General features: G+C 47.1%; 1 pseudogene; it reads right to left on the bottom strand.

Annotated features, from left to right (window-relative positions):
* Positions 1-2,877: 2,877 nt before the first annotated feature.
* On the bottom strand, positions 2,878-18,224 carry LOC102380436 (annotated as a pseudogene).
* Between the last annotated feature and the right edge of the window lie 1,685 nt (positions 18,225-19,909).

The raw sequence follows: 19,909 nt of genomic DNA, 5'->3' as shown, positions 1-19,909 counted from the left end.
CAGACCAGCCCTGCACAATTGGGGCCAGGCTGGGCACCAAGCTTGGCATGCCCAGACTGCCCCTGTGCCATCAGGAGAGCCCCCCAAAGGTGCAGGGCCAGTTTGGGCTCACCAGAGCTTGGCCTCTGGCCTCAATGGCATAGGGATGGTCCCCGAGCCCTGGCCCTTCAACCCCCTCCACTATCTCCTATCCCCTAGACTAACTCGCAGAAGCAGCTCCCGAGTCATGTCTGAAGTGGGAAGCAAGGTGCAGCTGCCAGAGCTGCTCCCACCACCCTGCCTGTACTGCCAGCCATGTGTGCGCACACACGCGTGGGACCCCGAGACAGAGAGTGAAAAATGTTCACCTGGGGCAGAAGCGGGCAATTATTTTGGGCAGAGGGCTGCTTGACGAGTTATAGTGAGCTGTTGAGGTCCGCATGGGTAGCCCCACCCCTTCAGTTGCCCCACCCCCTGGTCGCCACCTTGGGACTGGAAGTCCTGCCCCCTAACCCTTGACCTATGCCACTGGATGTCCCTCTCCTTACCCCAAGAAGCACTCCTTTTGGAGTGGTGGCCTTGAAACGAAAAGTTTCACCCTGTCATGTGGTCTGTGTCATCAGACTCACTCACCCAACAGCAAACTACCCCGCTCACCATATCTGTCCCACAATCTGTCCTGACCCATCCCTGCCTGCCTCCCCTCCCCCTGTGGCACAGCAGAAGCCAGCCCAGGCCCAGGTCCCATCACCAGGTGCTGCTGGACCCCTCCCGTCCTGAGCTGCAGGGGGCTCAGCCACAGCTTTCCTCCCTGGTGCGGTCGGCCAGCCCATCCCGTCCCCTTTCAAGCAGCAGCTTCCCCACATGCTGCTGCACTTTCCCCCTACCTGCGCCAGCTGGTCCCAAAGGGCAGGAGGCTCCACCGCTGCTTCTGCTGGCCGCTGCTGACCCACCTGGGCTCGCCCCGTCCCCAGCAGCATGTGGGAAGTCAGTTATAACTGCATGCTGCTCCGGATGGGACGGGCCCAGCCAGGTCGACACCAGCCAGGAAAAGCGGCATGCAGCTGAAGCCGGCTTCCCATGTGCTGCTGGGGACGGGAGGAGCCCGGCCGGGTTGGCACTGGCCAGCAGAAGTGGCGGTGGAGCGTGTGCCGCTCGGGACTGACCAGCGCAGGCGGGGGAAAATGCAGCTGAGCCCCTGCCGCTCCAGCTGGACTCATCCCATCATGTCCCAAGTGGCACATGGCTCTGCCGCCACCTCTCCTTCCTGGTGCTGACTGGGCCAGAGCTGCAGCCCAGGGGCTGCTTCCCCTCCCCAGTGCCAGCCCAGCCTGACCCCGCACAGCCCAAGTGGCATGGCACAGCACGGCACGGGGAAGGCCTGCCCAGAAGCCGCTTTCCTGGGCTTACCTTCAGGGCAGGGCCCTTTCCAGTCCTATGCAGCAAAGCAGAAGCTGGCCCAGCCCCTCCTGCCCCTCTCAAGGTGCAAACATGGCCTGAGCCAAGGGTGGGGCGAGGCCAGCTGGGGCAGGCTGAGGTCCGGGTTGGTTGCCTCCCAACCGGAACCCAAGGAAACAGCCTGAGGTGCTGCAGCCGGCAGCTGGTGCCACTGGTGGCTTTTAGAGAGGCAGCTGCCATTACGTGGGTTTTGAAGGGGCTCCGCGGGCCGGAGGAAAGTGCTTGGTGGGATGGATCTGGCCTGTGGGCCGTGTTTTGCCCACCCCTGACCTGGGGCCTGATTTCCCTTTTGCACTTCCACAGGGAATGACCTCTATGCCTTAAAATAAGGGAATTATATTTATTTATAGTATCATAGTGCTTAGGGTCAGAAGGGACCTAAACAGATCATCAGGTCCGACCCCCTGCCCCGGGCAGGAATGGGTGCCAGGGTCATATCACCCCAGCCACATATCTATCTAACCTCCCTTGGGAGCCCATTCCAGAGCCTGGCAGCCCTAACTGTACAGTAATGTCTCCGGACCTATTTTCTGCTGGTCCCCCCTGGTGAGTTTATAGATGGCCACCAGATCCCCTCTCAGTCTTCTCTTGTCGGGGCTGAATAGATTCAGGCCCTTCAGCCTCTCCTCATAGGGCCTGCCCTGCAGCCCCTTGACCCTGCGAGTGGCCCTCCTCTGGACCCTCTCGATGCTGTCCACATCCCCCTTGAAGTGCGGCGCCCAGAGCTGGACGCTGTACTCCAACTGCGGCCTGACCAATGCCGCATAGATCACCTCCCTGGACCTGCTTGTGATGCATCTGTAGATGCGCGACAAGGTGCGGTTAGCCTTACTGACAGCTTCCTCGCATTGGTGGTCCATGTTCATCCTGGAGTCAACAATGACTCCAAGATCCCTTTCTGCCACCATGTTGACAAGGAGTTCCCCAACCTATAGGTGTGTTGCTGGTTCCTTCTCCCTAGATGCAGCACCTTGCACCTGTCCGTGTTGAACTCCATCCTATTCTCATCCGCCCACCTCTGTAGCCTGTCTAGATCTAGCTGGATTCTGTCCCTCCCTTCCAGCGTGCCCACCTCACCCCACAACTTGGTGTTGTCAGCGAATTTGGACAGCGTGCTTTCCACACCCACATCCAGATCGCTGGTAAAGATGTTGAACAGTACAGGCCCCAGGACCGAGCCCTGGGGGACTCCACTGAAAACAACCCGTCCACCACCACTCTCTGGGTGCAGTCCTCCAGCCAATTTGCCACCCATCTGACTGTAGGCATCAGTGCTGCAGTCACCTAGTTTTTTTGAGAGAATGTGGTGGGAAACAGTGTCAAAAGCCTTCTTAAAATCCAGGAGGACAACATCCACCTCAACGCCCTCATCCAGGGACTTTGTTACCTGATCATAAAAGAAAACCAGGTTAGTCAGGCAGGTTTTTAAGTATCTTCTGTTTATTGTCGCGGAACAGCACAAGCTGACTGTGGACGAGGTCTCATGGTGAATCCAGCCTCCGCGACAGTGTCCAGATCAGATTCAGTGACCCCAGCTGGGGGGTGAAATGTAAATTTCTGGAGCAAGCCTGCGAAGAACAGGAAGAACTCCATCTTGGCCAGACTTTCCCCGATGCAGTTCCTACGTCCTGCAATGACAAAAGCAGAGCCTTTAACACAGGAGGGTGGTGAGGAGAGACATGGGCAGTGACACAAATTACTGCTTCAGTAAGCACATGCTTCTGTGGTAGCAATGATGTGGTAGCAAAGACCCTGTTATCTCATCAGCACAGCCAACCAACTACCCCAAGGTCATTACAAAATCATGTGGAATATTGCAGCCACAGGGCATTGCGTGTGCATCCTGGCTGTGCTTCTGGAGTGTCAGCACCCCCGCCCTGTCAGCAGGAGTCTGCCACAGATTCCAAAGAAAGCAGGAGTGAACAACTGAAATCAGAGCAACAGCCGTGTGATTCCTACTGTATAAACTGATTAATGGTGGGTAAATGCAGGCTGATGTTTTTGAACTTTGGTATTGAAGTTAGGGTCCTAAATCTATATTTGCACAGTTGTCTGCATAAGAGAATGAAATGGCTGAGTGCTTCATAATCAGATAGCTAGCATCCCAATGTCCCTGGGAGCTAAGCCACTGTTGTCATCCCCACATTATAGCTTGGGGAATTCAGACATAGCGGGTGTGTCTACATGTGAAATTTATGTGCTTGCATTTTGTGCACAAAAAATTCAGGCACGTTAAACCGAGCCCCTGCACACATCTAAATGTGTAACCATCAGGAGCAAATTTGCTCCAGACAGGTGCAGTTCAGTTCAAGGCTGCTCCTGCGCTGCTCTGCCCCCCTACAGCAGCCAGGGGAAGCTCCAGACTCCCCTGGCTACCATCCCTGGGCTGGCAGGGAGCATGGGGGCTGGTCCCGATCTCCGCTGGGCAGGGGAGAGCTGTCCCAGCTGCCAGGCAGCTGCCTCTTAGTCACTTGGAGATTGGGATGGGTCCTGATCTCCACATGGCTGGGAGGCAGCATCCCACTGAGCCAGGACAGCTCTCCCCACCCCCTGTGGCCCCTTGCTGCCTAGGCTGACTGGGAACAATTTGCTCCCAGTCAGCATCTACATGTGTGCTTCAGTGTATTAGTTTAATGCACCAATTTCTAGTACATATATCTACAGGTACTAGAAAATGGTTCATTAGATTAATCTACTGCACAGTAATTGCTGTATATGTGTAGATGGTGATGCTTTACTGTGCATTAGATTTGTCTGATGTGCAGTAAAATGTCTTGTGTAGACGCATACAGCAACTTGCCCGTGGTTCCATCAGAAGTGTGTGGTGGAGCAGGGGACCACACTGGGTTTCTCAAGTGGATCACCCTAATCCCTGAGGTGCACATTGTGAGTAAAAGTGGCCTGATGTTCAGAAGTGCTGAGCCCTACAGCTCTCACTGACATCACTGAATAGGCATAGGTTTGGGATCTGTAACTCTTACCAGAGCCTGCTGCCAGCATCACTAATGTATTCCTAATATAGCTACATGGACCTTTCTAACACAGAGCCTGATCCTGATGGGTTCAGAGCACCCGACTTGCCTGCAGGAAAGACCCCTTACTTACCTGTGGAGAAAGGCAGGAAAGCATCTTTTTTAACAAACTTTCCATCAGCATCCAGGAAGTGATTGGGGTTAAACTGATACGGTGTTTCCCACTGAGTTTTATCCAGCAGCACAGAGGTGAGCAAAGGAATCACAGTTGTACCCTGGGACACACAAACAAAGTCTGCATTAGCAGTGGCAGCAGATCACCCTGGCCCGCTGTGATGTCCAGGCTGGGGGAAATGGGCTCCTCCATAAAGCAGAGAGAAAGCACCTGTTGCATCCAAAGAAATGGATTTAAAATGGGATTAGATTCTAGGAAGAACTTCCTAACTGTTAGAGCTGTCAGACCACGGAGAAGCTGCCCATGGAGGTTGTAGAAGCTCCTTCATTGGAGGTATTCAAGGAGAGGCTGGATGGGCATTGGACTGGGATGATGTAGGAATAGCACACCTTGCATTGGTGCCCTTCCAGCCCCATGATTTTATGCTTTAAGATTTGCAGAGCCCCCCAGAGAGGCTTACATGGGATGGAGCTGGGAGCTATGCAAACCCCAGGATTATATGGGATACATGGAGCGGGCAGGCTGTAGACATTGCCTAAGGAGATGAAGCCACAGCCAGGTGACTTTCAAAAGTAAGCCCATCCTCTCATGGGCACTGATTGGAGAGAAGGTAGGCAGTATCAGAAAGGAGATCCCAAATCCTTTCCCAAAGAGAGTACCATACCTTGGGAATGAAGTAGCCTTTAAAGTTGGTGTTAACAGTCGTGCACCGTGGAACATGTGGTAGGCGTGTGACAAATCTTTGCACTTCGTGTATCACAGCATTTGTGAATGGCATGTTCTTCCGGTCCTCAAAGGTGGGTAAGCATCCTGGTTCAAGAACTCTATCAATCTCTGCATACACCTTTCCTATGGCAAGGTAGGAATAAAGTGAAATGCAGGTTAATGGTTTTGAGAATGTTTTCACAACATTGCTTTGGGTACTGCTCACAGAAACATTTCCAGTTTCCCCATTGGTGGCTTTTGAACTGCAAAGACAATCTCCTTTACAATTCCCCATTTGTCAATTAACAATGGCTGTAATAATTGTGATGATATATTCTTTATGTTATGAGGGCAACTGAAGCTCTCCTGGCTCTTGTAAGTTGTACAAATACATGATGAAAGAAAGCCCCTCACCGAATAGCTTGCATTCTACAAGGGCAAGGCAGACGAGAACAATTATTCACATTTTACAGCAAAGCAACTGAGGTACAAAGAACTTCAGTGATTTGCTCAGTTACACAGAAAAACTGCAGCAGAGGTGAGACTTGAACTCAGATCTCCTGAGCCCCAGCCCTGTGCCTAACCTACTAGCCTGCATCTCTAACCCAGATATGATTATGGCTGGATTAGAAGACTGGATCCAGATGGACATGTAAAAATTCAAAGGTAGATCGCAGTATAAAACCATAAGCCAGACAGGAATGTCTCATGCACTTAGGTGAAGCATATGTGAGTAGTACCTATAAGACATGAGAGAGATTCTGTGGTTAAGTAACATTATTCATATCTCCACATCAAACTTATTGCCATCCTTTTTGTTTTAAAGCAAGGTTAAGCGGGCGTCAAGGAACAAAACCAAACTGTGGATCACCTTGAATCTCTGGGTATTTCTTCATCAGCAAGATGGCCCATTGCAGCGTTGCTGAAGTGGTCTCTGTTCCAGCCATCATCAGGTCGAGAGTGGATGCCAAGACATTGGCATCATGAAAAAGAGAATTGCTTTTTTTCTTCTCCTTGAAGTAAAAACAACTGACATTAGTGCAAAGAGGCAGAAAGTGGCACTGTGGGTGAGCAAGTGCATTTATGTGGCCAGATGGAACTGGGGTCATATAATCATGGGAAATGGATCATTTTCTCTCCTGCACCATGGCCCTCTTCAGCATTTTGGGCAATGTCAACCAACCAGGGATCGTGGCCTGTGGAGGCAGATGGGAGCAGAGGGCATATGAACTACAGCAGATTTTCCATCTGGTGGCACTTCAGAACTTAAATGTTTTGGTTTTCAGCCAAAATATCATGGCCTTCATGTTTTTGCCAAGATAGAAACATTTTCATCTGAACAAAAAACACTGCTAATCGTTCAACCACATCTGACATGCACATCAAATTCTCTGTCCTAACACTATCCAGCTGTTGTACCAGCCATGACTGGCTGGCTCAGCTCTGTCTCTAAAGACCCTACAAGAGGGCTTGATGTTGTCATTGTTGATGCCAGGGATGGTAGGGGTCAGGATAAAGAATATTAGGCAGGACCTGCAATGTAAGCAGTGATGCGGAGTAGGGATTAGTGAACTGGTTGGAGGGAAGTAGAGGGGTACATCTGCCGCCTACTGAAAAAGAGCTGAGGAGTGATGTGCGTCATCGGCCTCGTCATCTAAAGGGGTTTCTTGCTTTGTACAAGCAGCTTAGGGGCTCGTAGCTTTTCAGGGCAGGAGGGCCCAGATAGTATTCTTGCTGCTCCCCGAGGAAGTTCTCAGAGGTGACATGGAGCAGTATAATGACTACTGGTCACTATAGATATTTCAGTTTTGCTGATCTCTGCTCTTCATTCCCAGGCAATAATTGAGGGGTTTGACTCTCGTGGTCTTCTCAAACAATCCTCTTCTTCTGGTACAAGCATCAAGTGCACGTTCTCAGGTACAGTACAGCCGGGCTCTTTCATCTCCTGGTAGTAAACTGATAACCATCCCAGTGTCCTTAGTGAGGCATACATAGACCTCACTGGAGCATTGGTTAATATATGTTGCTCAATAAAGGCTTCACTAAAGCACTGGCCAGGGAGGCCTCACTAGCAAACTGCTGCATGAACTCCTCACATAAACAAAACCTGGCATGTGGGCCAGATGTACACTCCTGCCCAGAGGTGGGAAGAAGACCTGATGGTACAAGGTAGGATAGTCCAGTACTAGGATTATAAGGCTGGAATGGGAACACCGTGGCCAAAATAAGAAACAAGCCCACAGGACAGGACAGTCTGAAACATTCAAGATACAGACGGAATGCAACACGTATTGCAATATGTTTTGATCATTGTATAAAAGGAGAATTGGAAAGCAGGGAAAGCTTTGTAGAGGTCTGGGGGACCCTACCCGGTGTTGTGCCGACTACCTTTGCCAGAGGTACAAATGCCTTAGCTCCTAGTCTGATATACTTGTTAGGCCAAAACATGTTAGGGCTGTGCTTCTAGACGATAAACCTGACCAAATCAAGCCTGGGGTCATTCTTTATAAGATTAGTGTTGGGATCTCGTGGCTGCGACTTTGCTGGCACCACAGTTTCTGGGACTTCAACAGTGACAGCACATCAATGATACCCGACAAGTACAACAGCAATGAGGACACTGATAACGCTGGACAACAGCATGTAGCTGTCTCCAGGTGCCTGGAGAAAATGACACATGCTGCTTCTGCCTCTGCAGTAGCGAAGACAACAACGTCACCACTTGAGGACAAGTTCTGCACATTAATGTCATGTGGCAGAGCTAATTCTGTGAGCCAAGGTATTTACTGTCTTGCTTTTCCCAGATCTCTGCTGGGAAAGAAGGAAAGGTTAGTAACATTTAGTTATTTTCAAGTGCAACTTAGTAGGACAGATTCAAGAGCGAGTTACCCAGAGAGCCACTAAACTAAACTACCTCTTGCTGTTTGAAGAATAATGCGTCAGTGTAGCTCCTTCAGTTATTTTCATCAATGTCTTTCCTGCTTGTCTTGATGTATTTTCTTAAGCCCACGCATACCTCTTCTCCTTGTCTTAAGATCATCTTGTGAGGTTTGAAAAGAAATCCAGGAATGGGTAGAAATTAAATAACTGAAAAAGATTAAAACAAAAATTAGATGTGCTAATTATATAGTAAAACTAAAGTGTTACAATGGAGAAGCTATCTATATGGGTAGCCAAGTGATACATTACTAGAGTTTCGTCCCTGCTGTTAACTCTAACTTCTAATGTATAAAGTGTCTTCTCTTATTAAAGAATCTCTAGAGAAATGAATGGAGCCTATCAGACTTGTCTAGACATAGACTATAAACATGAATTAAAAAATACAATTAAGGGAAAGTGATAGTAAACTGGTGAAACAATGAAATTACATTTTAAGAGAGGTAATAAAACAAAAAGATAAAGCATCACACTTTAGGGGAAAAATCCCCTGAAACATTTAAAGAACCAAAATACTTATGTTTTAAAGTTGTTAGATCATCATTTTTAAGTTTCACATGAATTATAAATCAATTACACTCAGTTACTCAGCAACATTAAATTTCACAGCACAATAAACAGTTTTGTTTTATATGTGTGCGTGTTGGGGGGGTTACTTACACCATATTGCTACAACAAAGAAAGCAGGCTCGAAATAACAACTGCAAATCTCATGATCTACCTTTTGCTCACTGGTTATTATTGTTGCTGTTTGCTCCAATTTCTAAGCTTGCATTAAAAAAGAAAGCAAATCAAACAGAAAGGGAAGTTTCTAATTCTTTTGTTTTTGCTGCTCAGAGTTTTGATCCACTGAATAAATGTACTGGCAAAGATGCCTGGCTAAAACAGCCATTTAGAAGATTGTCTTGGCACTCAGTATCAAAGATGTGAACTGTTTCCTCTAGCCTCAAAACAAAGCCTCAAACATGACAAGAGCTGCTTGATTATAGCTGAAAGATTTAGTTAAGCCCAGATGGACTGGTTTTCCTCTGCTGCTCAGTTTATCACATACATCCTAACATCCTACTTGATTGCAATGCCCAGATAATAAGCACCGGCAGCACCAAAAGCAGGGGCTGTTGTAGCACTTGCTACCCAGAGCTCTTCAGTAGTGGCCTTAAAGTACCAAATTCTAGTAACTTCTAAATGCATACTGAATTGACCCAATAACTAAGGTTAGAAAAACAGTTACTTTTAGGGTCACTCACACCTACTTAAGCAAAGACCTATTTACTTCTACAGGGACCCTACGAAAAGCAAGCCGGTCATGTCAACAGCCTTACGAATAGTGTTATCCCCCCCATCAAGAAAAAATCCTGATTCCCCACCCACCCCACAGGCTTCCCATTGAATCCTCTCTCTTCTAAGACTTGTTTTGACTATAAGTATTTTGAGGATAGAGACCCTTGGCATTTTGTGTCCTATACAATGCCTAGTGCATTGTCAGGGATCTAGGCTGTAGCTGTGTTGGTCTAAGCACAGAGGCAGATGAAGTCTTTGGGCAGAGGCAATATCTTTTATTAGACCAACTAAATAGTTACAAAAAGCTTAGTGTATTACCAGCACTTCACAGATAACTGTAGCAATAATAATAAAAACAAGTTTGGCAGAATCCCACAGAAATATCTGCCAAAGCCTTAAACTAATTTTTGGGAAATAGGGAGCAAGAACATTTCCCTGGCGTGTGTTGCAACAAGAAGAAAGCCCAAGTAAAGATCCGGATCTCCGAGTCAGATCTGGCGATTCCATTTGTTAGAATCAGCTTTGCACTAACTGGAAATCATTTGCATCTCTTTTTGCAGCTCACATGAATATAGACTCAAATCCTGTATTCAATTGTGTGTGGGTGGATTATACTGAGAGGAGTAACAGAGCCCCTTGCACCTTGGTGGAGTTCACTGAATTTCATGGAAACTGTCCACCTGGATCTGATGATCAGATGGGAAGCTAAAATACTTTGGTTATAATGTGTAAAAGAATTAAGCACTTTCCTTTTAGATTGAGGCTGTTTCCAACTTTCTGCTGAAGAGGTCATGTTAGCCTCATATACTGTGGCTACAGCATAGTGTTTTCCATCAACTATACTGAAGCAGTTCTTTGCAGTTGTGTTTCATGAATGAGGAAAAGAAAACCAAAACAAAAAAACCATGTTTCAAGATCTGCAAGTCTCAAAGAAACCCTCAGTGATCAAAGTCCATTTGACTCGCTAGTCTTGAAAGCCATAAGAAAATAATTATGAGATGGAAGAGTAACCTACATGCAAGTATGGAGATCCAAGAAGAAGCATAACTTCATCTGTGAGTTTTAACAGGTTGACAAATACCGGGTCCTTATAATCAAATCTGTTCCCAAACAGCAGAGCAAAGGTGATGCTAGTGGGAGCAGTATTAAATCACCTTAACTTGAAAGGTTCACCTAAAGCAAACAAAAGCAAAAACATACTTGTCATTCAACAGTTGGGAAAAGCAAAGGTTGATACAGCTCTGTTGGAAAGCAATAAAAAAACTATAGAGACTTTGGGTATAGACCAATGTACCTTTTAACTGTTTTAAAGGGGGAAGAAGATCTGCTGCTCAGGAGTGAGCACCCCCAGTTATCACCTGTTACCCCTGCATGATTCTGTAATGCTAGAAATGAGCTAAATCTTTTGACCTGAATGTAACAGGGTCAAAGTTGGAGCAGTTTTGCTGCACTTGTGTCAGTATAGAGTTAGGCAGATGTAGCAGTTTTAGGATAACAGCTTATATAGGTATCCTATGATATTAATACAGTGGTTACATCTGTCTTCACCCTTATAATCTTCAAATACTCAACTCGCTGTTGAAGGATTTGATCATCTCAATAAGGAAATGAAGCTTTTCCTGAATTCTTCCTTCTATCAGTTTTTTCCGCATCCCCAGGACCCGCATAGTGGCCATGGTGAACCTACGAGTCGTTTTCCAGAGCCGTCTCCAGAAGAAAAGAACACCCTGGCAGAGGGAACACGTGTGTTATTGGCCTATAGTCAGCGGGAATGCCATACTAATGTTGATAATATAGCCTGGTTAGCTAAAATATTTCACACACCACAAAGAGGATGAGTACATTAGTGTAGACGTATGAAAAAGGGTTGTTCTGATAAGAACAAACTTTCTGTTTTTCTTGGATGTGGACCTGGACGGCAACATTGTTAAGAAATGGGATTTTGTGGGAAACGGCAGGAATCAGAGGGTGGGGTAACAGCGTGCTATGAGCAATTGGCCTTCTGTGCTGTGCCTCTTATTCCCCGTGGTCTCACTGAGAGCACACAACTGGACTGTCAGCTGCTGGAACAGAGAGCTGTTCTGATTTCACCCCAAGAAGTGTCTCTTTCCAAGGCATGCTTCAAGGACTGGATTTTGGATTTTAAACTTCATTGCTGAACAAGAAGAAAGATTTCTAAAACCTCCCTGCATGCTATCTGACACCAACAGGGAAGTAATCTTGCCTGATCTCCACAACAAAGAGCAACTCACAGAGAAACTTGCATGGACCCAAGAGGGGCCAGACTTCCATCTTCAACTCCCTCTGTGCAAAAATGAAGTATATTTCCTACCTATGGGGACTTTTTACCATCTTTAATTTTCCCTGAACCAGATGAAGGGCTTGTGAGCCCGAGAGCTTGCTGAAAAAGGCAATTTTTTTTTGCAGTTTCTTAGTTGGTCTAATAAAAGGTATCATCTCTGAATCAAGAGTTCTAAATTTGTGCATTTCTTTGAGGACTGAAGACATCCTAGGTATGCACCTTGGGGAGGTGATATAATACTGGACCCTTCCTAACACTGGGTCCCATCTGGACCAGGTTTATAGGATGATTATAGAATCACTGATATTGGAAATGAAAAATATCTGCATGTTAAGAAATTCATTTCCTTTCGGTGCAGGATTGCTCCTGCCAGCATTTCCTGTTATGTTCCCCAGTTCAGTTTTCAGTGGGCACGTCTAAACGTTGTCCTATGGCAATGTTGTTACTGCACTGTGCTCTACTACTTCCAAAAGTAGCAGTGCTTTAGTGGTGCATGATGCAGTAACTGCTCGTACTGCACCCTACGCACGGTGCATGGTTATTTTTAGCTGCTACTTCCCTATAGAGGTGCGCTATAATGGGCAAAGTAGCTGCCTGTCATGTGCAGACACACACAGTCTCTATGTAGCTGTAGTGCATTGCTCTGGTGATGTAGTGTGATGTGTAGATGCACCCAATGTGTAGCTCAGTAACAAGCCAGAAACCCAAGTGCCCCGCATTTAAATTTCTCATGAGTTTTGGGGACTGACTCATTGGGTGTTTAGAGACGTGCTCTAGCAGTGGGGGCAGGGGGGCACTTTAATTAGAACAGCTCTGAGAGCCGCTCTAATTAAATTGCCCGGAGCATTACATGTATCAGTGTCCCCGTGCTGAAAAATGGCAGTGGGGCCGCTTTAACTAAAGCTTGTCGAACAGGTTTTAGTTAAAGCAGCCCCACCACCATTTTTTGGTGTGGGAATAATGATACATGTGATGCTGGAGTCAGCTGGAGCACAGTAATTACCATGCTCCAGCAGCTTCTTTGCACATGTATAGATGCCCATTACTTTTAAATGCTTGGAGTAGGCAATACAGCAATCACAACTCAGACAGCAAACATCTCCTCTTTCATTCATACAGCTGGTACCATTTCCATGCTGGATCTGATAGAATATCGGGATAGCAGGTCTGTCTGCAAATACATCAGCAGTGTTCAGAAGAGTCTCTTTTACCACCTCATAGCCAGTCAGTACCACAGCCTTCTGAAGACCAAAATGGATGGTGAACACTGGGCCATATTTTTCTGCAATCTGGAAAGACAAACATGTGTTGAATACCATATTTTACTCTGGGAAGGATTGATTTCAGACCTCACTGAAATTAGGGCAAAGGACCTGAAACTTTCCAGCAAAATAGCATTCAAACCAGGCAAACACTGGTCCGTCTAAGTGGTACAGTACCATAAACCTAGTCATGTTCTGAGATGTGTAAACTGGATAACATGATCTAGTGTGCTGAAATTTGAGACAATTGCAATACAGATTACAATGGCAGGCCTACAAGGCAGTTATACAATCACGGCTGAATTAATAGGCCTGTAATACTTTAGCCTATCACAGGAGGGTGCAAGAAAGCCAGATCTCTGGTCACTTATAAAAATGAAATATAAAAGTCACTCTGATCACCCACTCTAACCCTTCACTCTGATGCAATTCACTCGGACCATAAAATGAATATGAGCTGTCGGTATGAGGCTACAGTTAGCACAGCAAACAATATGCTGGCACGCATTAACTGATGCATCTCAAGCAAAAGTAAGGAAGGTATTCTCCCGCTCTACTCGGCACTGGTCAGGCCGCAGCTGGAGTACTGAGTCCAGTTCTGGGTGCCGCACTTCAAGAAGGATGTGGAGAAGCTTAAGAGAGTCCGGAGAAGAGCCACTCATATGATTAGAGGCCTGAAGAGCAAGCCATATTAGGAAAGGCTGACAGATACGGGACTGTTCAGCCTGGAAAAGAGAAGATGGGGGGATTTGGTGGCAGCTTACAAATATATCAGGGGTGAGCATCAGGGGCTAGGCGAACAACTATTCACCAAAGCGCCCCAAGGGAAAACCAGGAACAATGGTCATGAACTTCTAGAAGGTTTCAGACTGGATATAAGGAAAAAGTTCTTCATGGTCCATGTGACCAGACTCTGGACTAGACTCCCCGCTGGGGTGGTGCAGGCACCTACCCTGGAGATCTTCAAAATGAGACTGGATGCACTCCTTGCTGGGGTGGTTTGACCCGAGTTGTCTTTGCTGCCCAGAGCAGGAGGGGTTGGACCAGGCGATCTCACAAGGTCCCTTCTAGACCCAAACTTCTGTGAATCTGTGAACCCAAAGAGCTTAATATCATCTGGCATACAGTGAAGAAAACATAAGAAATAGCTGGTTCTTGAGATAATATTATTGTTGACAAAAAATTGCCAAGAATAATATAACCTGTTGTTTATTAGGGATATACTGAAGTTTTCAGGCCACCTGAATACAAGGACAGGGTGTACAGGTGCTGGTAAGTGATAAAACTTGATATGCGTTGGCTGAATTTGAAATAATAGATAGTGACAGCTCTCTGTGAGGCTCACAGTTCAATACTGCAGGGCTTTACATCAAAGCAACTAAGGAATGAAACAAGTGAATGCAAGAGCATAACTGAATCTTAGACAGCTTGGGAGAGAAGACCCAAATTCTGAAAATGTGAATCATGTGAGGCCTGAGGCATTGGCTACCAGTGCAGTATACCAGAGGAGACTTGTAGCATAGATACAGCTTATGCCAGCGTGCAGGGGTGGATCAGGCAGGGGGAAGAGAGCGGGGGCAGTGACACAGCTGCACCCCCTTTTCTGACCATGTAGCGAGAACAGCAGCAGCAGCCAGGGCCTTTTTTAAGTATCCAAAGAAGGTAAGTATTCCACCTCTCCCTTCCCCTCCATGCTCAGAAGCCTCTCCCCTCCTTTCTTTGTCCCCTCCCATTCCCTGGGGCAAGGGGAGCTCCTGTCCTGCTCCAGCCTGGCTGTGTGAGAGCTGGGCTCAGCCCAGGATAATCTAAGTAGCAGCAGTGGACACATTCCCCCTTTGCCCCCTCCTAGCCTGGTCCCCCAGGCAGCCGGGGAGCAGGTGCAGGGAGGGGGAAGCCAGCTGCCCATCATCACCTCTGCCCCAGACTGAGTTACTGGCAGTGGCAAGTTGGGGAAAGGGAGGAAGGGGAGGACGTGCCTCTGAGCAGGTAAGGAAAGGTGGGGGGGGAATGTTTTACCTTCTTTGGGGACTTAAAGAAGTCCTCAACTGCTGCTCCCATGGTGAGGTCTGCCCACAGCAGGTGGGAAGGGGGGAAGAGAGTGGGAGCAAGAGGTCCAGTCACCCCTGCAGTGCCAGTCACTGCTCCTGTGCCGCCCTTTGCAAAATCCTGGATCCGCTTCTGCCAATGTGGTATGTCCTTCACTAGTGCAAGAGAACCAAGCTGCAGACAGGGCTCCAGATTGTATTTTCACTTTAACAAAAGCAGCTCACAGGATAATATTTTCAGTCATTTGGTAAAAACAGTATTTTCGTTGCATGGCATCTTCAGGGTGTCATGTAGATTGTTGTTTTTTTTCCCCCAGAAACTTGCATGGACAAATCCTTTTGCTCCATTGGAGGGGTTTTCTCTCTCATGTCATTTATTTGCTAATGCCTTAAAAGCCTTCTGGCAACACAGCTGTCAAATCACTATTAAAACTTCACAAGCTCCCATACTACAGTACTACAAGAAACTTGCATGAAAAGGAAATGTCAGGTGTGAAAGTGTGAACAATCAGCAAAAATGCTGTGCATCCACATACCAATGGAAAGAACAACTGATGGAGGTCCAATCCTGCTGTTAGCCACGAGGAACAACTCCTCACAAGTCAATGCATACGTTGCTAGATGATCTCTTCTAGGGTCAAGTACTGGGCAACCCGATTAAACCGTCAGAACTGGGCACTAAGTTCTGATCTCATGAGACTCAGGTTTCCTTTATCAAATTCTACTGATAAAGCAAGATGAGGTTTCCCCTTAAAGCAAATTCTACGGTATCAGTGATTAAGTTTAGTAAAAGTACTACTGCTTTAACAAAAGCATGAAGGCTTAAATCCTTCATTGTCTTTTTTCTAAGAGTAACATTTCATAGATTTCATAGACATCAGGGCTGGAAGGGACCTCGGAAGATCATCGAGTCCAGCCCCCCGCCCAAAGGGCAGGAAGTCAGCTGGGGTCATAGGATCCCAGCAAGATAAGCATCCAGTTTCATCTTGAAGGTGTTCAGTGAAGGCGCTTGAACCACCTCCGGTGGCAGGCTGTTCCAGACCTTGGGGGCTCGGACAGTAAAGAAATTCTGCCTTATGTCCAGCCTGAAACGATCTTGAAGTAGTTTGTGACCATTCGACCTCGTCATCCCTTGGGGCGCTCTGGTGAACAAACGTTCCCCCAGATGCTGGTGGTCACCCCTGATAAACTTGTAGGTGGCCATCAGATCACCCCTGAGCCTGCGCTTTTCCAGGCTAAAGAGCCCCAGGGCTCTCAGCCTGTCATCGTAGGGTCTGCTTCCCTGACCTCTGATCATGCACATGGCTCTTCTCTGGACTCTCTCAAGCTTCTCCACATCCTTTTTGAATTGTGGAGCCCAAAACTGGACGCAGTACTCCAGCTGCGGCCTCACTAAGGCCGAGTACAGGGGGAGAATGACGTCCCGGGATTTGCTTGAGAAGCATCTATGGATGCAAGCCAGCGTTTTGGTCGCTTTACTAGCCGCCGCATCGCATTGCAGGCTCATGTTCATCTTGTGGTCAATGATGACCCCCAAGTCTCTTTCTTCCATAGTGCTAGCCAACATAGCACTGCCGAGCCTATAAGGATGCTGCGGGTTTTTTTTCCCAAGGTGGAGAACCTTGCATTTATCGGCGTTGAACACCATCAGATTCTCATCTGCCCACTTGCTGAGCCTGTCCAGGTCAGCCTGGATAACCTGCCTGTCTTCTGGTGTGGATGCTTTGCCCCAGAGGTTGGTGTCATCGGCGAACTTGGCCAGTTCTGATCGCTTCTGACTCCAGTGTCCACATCATTAATGAAGATGTTGAACAGTATGGGTCCAAGGACAGAGCCTTGGGGGACCCCACTGGTCACAGGACACCACGATGAGTGACTTCCATCGATTACTACCCTCTGGGTCCGACCCCGGAGCCAATTTTCCAGCCAGTGGTTCGTGGAGGACCCAAGGCGACAATTGGCCAGTTTCTCCAAGAGGCGATCATGGGACACCAGATCGAAGGCTTTTTTGAAGTCAAGATATATGACATCAATCATTTCTCCCTTGTCCAGGTGATAGGTCACCTGGTCGTAGAAGGAAATGAGATTGGTCAAGCAAGACCTACCCGCAACAAACCTGTGTTGGCTATCCCTTAAGATGTTGGCGTCAGCCAGTCCATTAAGGATGGCCTCTTTAATAAACTTTTCTAAGATCTTCCCCGGGATAGAAGTCAGGCTGATGGGCCTATAGTTAGCCGGATCCACTTTCCTCCCTTTCTTGAAGATAGGCACCACATTGGCCTTCTTCCAGTCTTCGGGCACTACACCAGAGCGCCAAGAGTTTTCAAAGATCCGTGCTAGAGGCTGGGCTATGATGCTCGCCAGCTCCTTGAGTACCCTGGGGTGAAGATTGTCAGGATCGGCTGACTTGAAGGTATCCAGCTTCTCAAGATGTTCCTTCAGAAAGTCAGCATTAAAGGAGGGCAGGGGATCACCCTCACCTGGACTTCCCGGCCCTGTAGCGGGCATGGGCGTCCCATGGGACTGATGAAAGACTGATGCAAAGTACCTATTTAATAGGTTGGCTTTTTCCTGGGCGTCAGTTGTCAGTTGCCCCATCTGGTTCAGCTGGTTCAGAACATAAATAATGCAGAATATTTTCTACAAGCATGAAGGTTTCAAGGTCCTGAATTTTAAGCACCCATGTAGTTCTGACATGTGTAGATCTTTACAATTCAGCACCTGTAAAAGTTCTTGCAAAGCTTGGGTCTAAAACATAACCAGAACATTCGGAAACCTTTGAAACTTATTATATTTCTAAACAATTTTGGTGCTGTTTAGTCACTTTGGAATTGTACCCAAAGGCAGAATTTTAAATCAGTAAATCTTTACATTCAAAGCATAATATGCTGAAAATCAGAATGTGTATCTTACCTTCATTAATGACATATCTTGCCCTCTAATGTCCAGCAAATGCAGGTTACCAATGATGGGAAGAGATGGACCAGGAGGTAAATTTAAAGCTGACTTCTTAGGGCCCATTGAAACATACAGTATGAATAATAAAAGCAGAGCACATAGCGGACCAATAAGGGTACGCTCGAAATAAAGAGATATTAGAGAAGCCATGCTGAACAAGAGCCCAACTGTGATGAAACTCCCCGGAAAGTTGTCCGAGTTGTTTCGAGGAGTGTGTTTTATGCGCTCCGAGTTAACTTGCCAAAGGTTTTGTTTTGCACAATACCTAAATATATGCTCCTCCCCGCTTTATAAGCCTCAAAGGGCAAAGTCTGTTCATAATTAAAGGAGGTCTGGAATTGCAGATTCACAAAATCAAGGTTTTATTGGGGTGATATCTTTTCTTGAATCAACTGTATACTTGGGACAGATGTTAGACAAACTTTCAGGCATGAAGTTCCCTTCTTCAGGTCTGGGAAAGAAGCAAGTGCAGCCTAAGCTACACAACTGTGCAAGTTTCCTGGACCCTCACGGCTACAGTGCTCCTGCCCTAGACTGAGAAGGATGAGACAGGAAAGACCCTCTTTGTTCTCAAGAGCGAGTGCAAAATCCATCCCTTGCCTTACTTTCCAACGAATTATTCAACACTGCTGATTCTGTCTTTGCTGGCTCTCATTTGACCAAAATGGTGTTGTCAGAGATATTTCCTGATGGGTGTTGGTTGATTCAGAGGCTATCTCAGGATGGTAAGGAACACCCCAGACAAAGGATGGCTCGATCGTCTATTAGTGCTTTTCTGAATTTGTGCTGTTTAAATAAGGCAGAAGTCACCTAACAGAGAATGGCAATAGCATCGCTCTCCAGTGCCTCCATGTGTAAAAGCCTCATTGCACTGTTTTATCACTGGGCAAATTCCCATTCAGAGTTACTTTGCTTCCCCAGCATTGCTGCTTTGCAGTTCAGCCGCTTTGTGGCTAAGTAGTGGCCTGATGTTGAGAGGTGACTTGGCTAGAGATGCGGGGCCACCCAGCTTACTTTTCCTTACCTACCAGTTACCATGCTGTGGCCACCTTATTTAAATGTACCATTGCTAAGTGATTCATAGTGATTCTGCTGCTGAAATCTGATATAGCAACAGCTCGTTATTGCAGACACCTTCCATTTCCTTATCTTCTCTTTTGTTAACACTTTTGTTTTTTCCCTGGTATTGTACTTCCTCCTACTCCTTGTATAATCAGCTAATTGTCCTGTCTTTTGCTGGTAACGCAATAATAACATGAAGAAACCACACCAGTGTTGCTGAGCATTGAACCATGCTGCCAAATATACATGGAAGAACTGACAGGGACACGTGCAGCTCTGACTGGCTTCTGGCAACTTTCAAAACATAGAAACAGTATATGGTATTCAAGGGCTCAAAAACTCCCCATGTCCGATGGGCTGTAACAGCGGTTCCCAACCTCGGGTCGCGACCCAAATGAGGGTCGCGGGGGCAATGCCGGGGGCGCTGCACACAAACAATGATCCGCGCTGCATGCTGGGAGCTCTGCCACCACCGCTGCCGCCGCACTCCGCTCCCAGCAGCAGGTCACGGCAAAAAAAAGGTTGGGAACCACTGGGCTATAAACTATAAGCTTTGATGTCTTTCTACCGGGCAAAGATTTTGCTTCATTCTACTACAATCAATGGTGCCAGCCATGACAAGAATTTAACAGATGTGTGACCATCAGGATGATCCCACAGCAATCAGGACTGACTGACCACGCAGTATGGGACTTCGGTGCAGGGAACTGAAATAACACTTTGAAATACTGCCTCACTTTGCCACTTTGCTTGTGTCACGAATGGCAGTGTGC

The sequence above is a fragment of the Alligator sinensis genome, unplaced genomic scaffold (genome assembly GCF_000455745.1).
Source record: "Alligator sinensis unplaced genomic scaffold, ASM45574v1 scaffold1517_1, whole genome shotgun sequence".
Taxonomy (NCBI): domain Eukaryota; kingdom Metazoa; phylum Chordata; order Crocodylia; family Alligatoridae; genus Alligator; species Alligator sinensis.
Note: the sequence above shows the minus strand (reverse complement) of the source record. Positions and strands in the feature narration are given on the sequence as shown.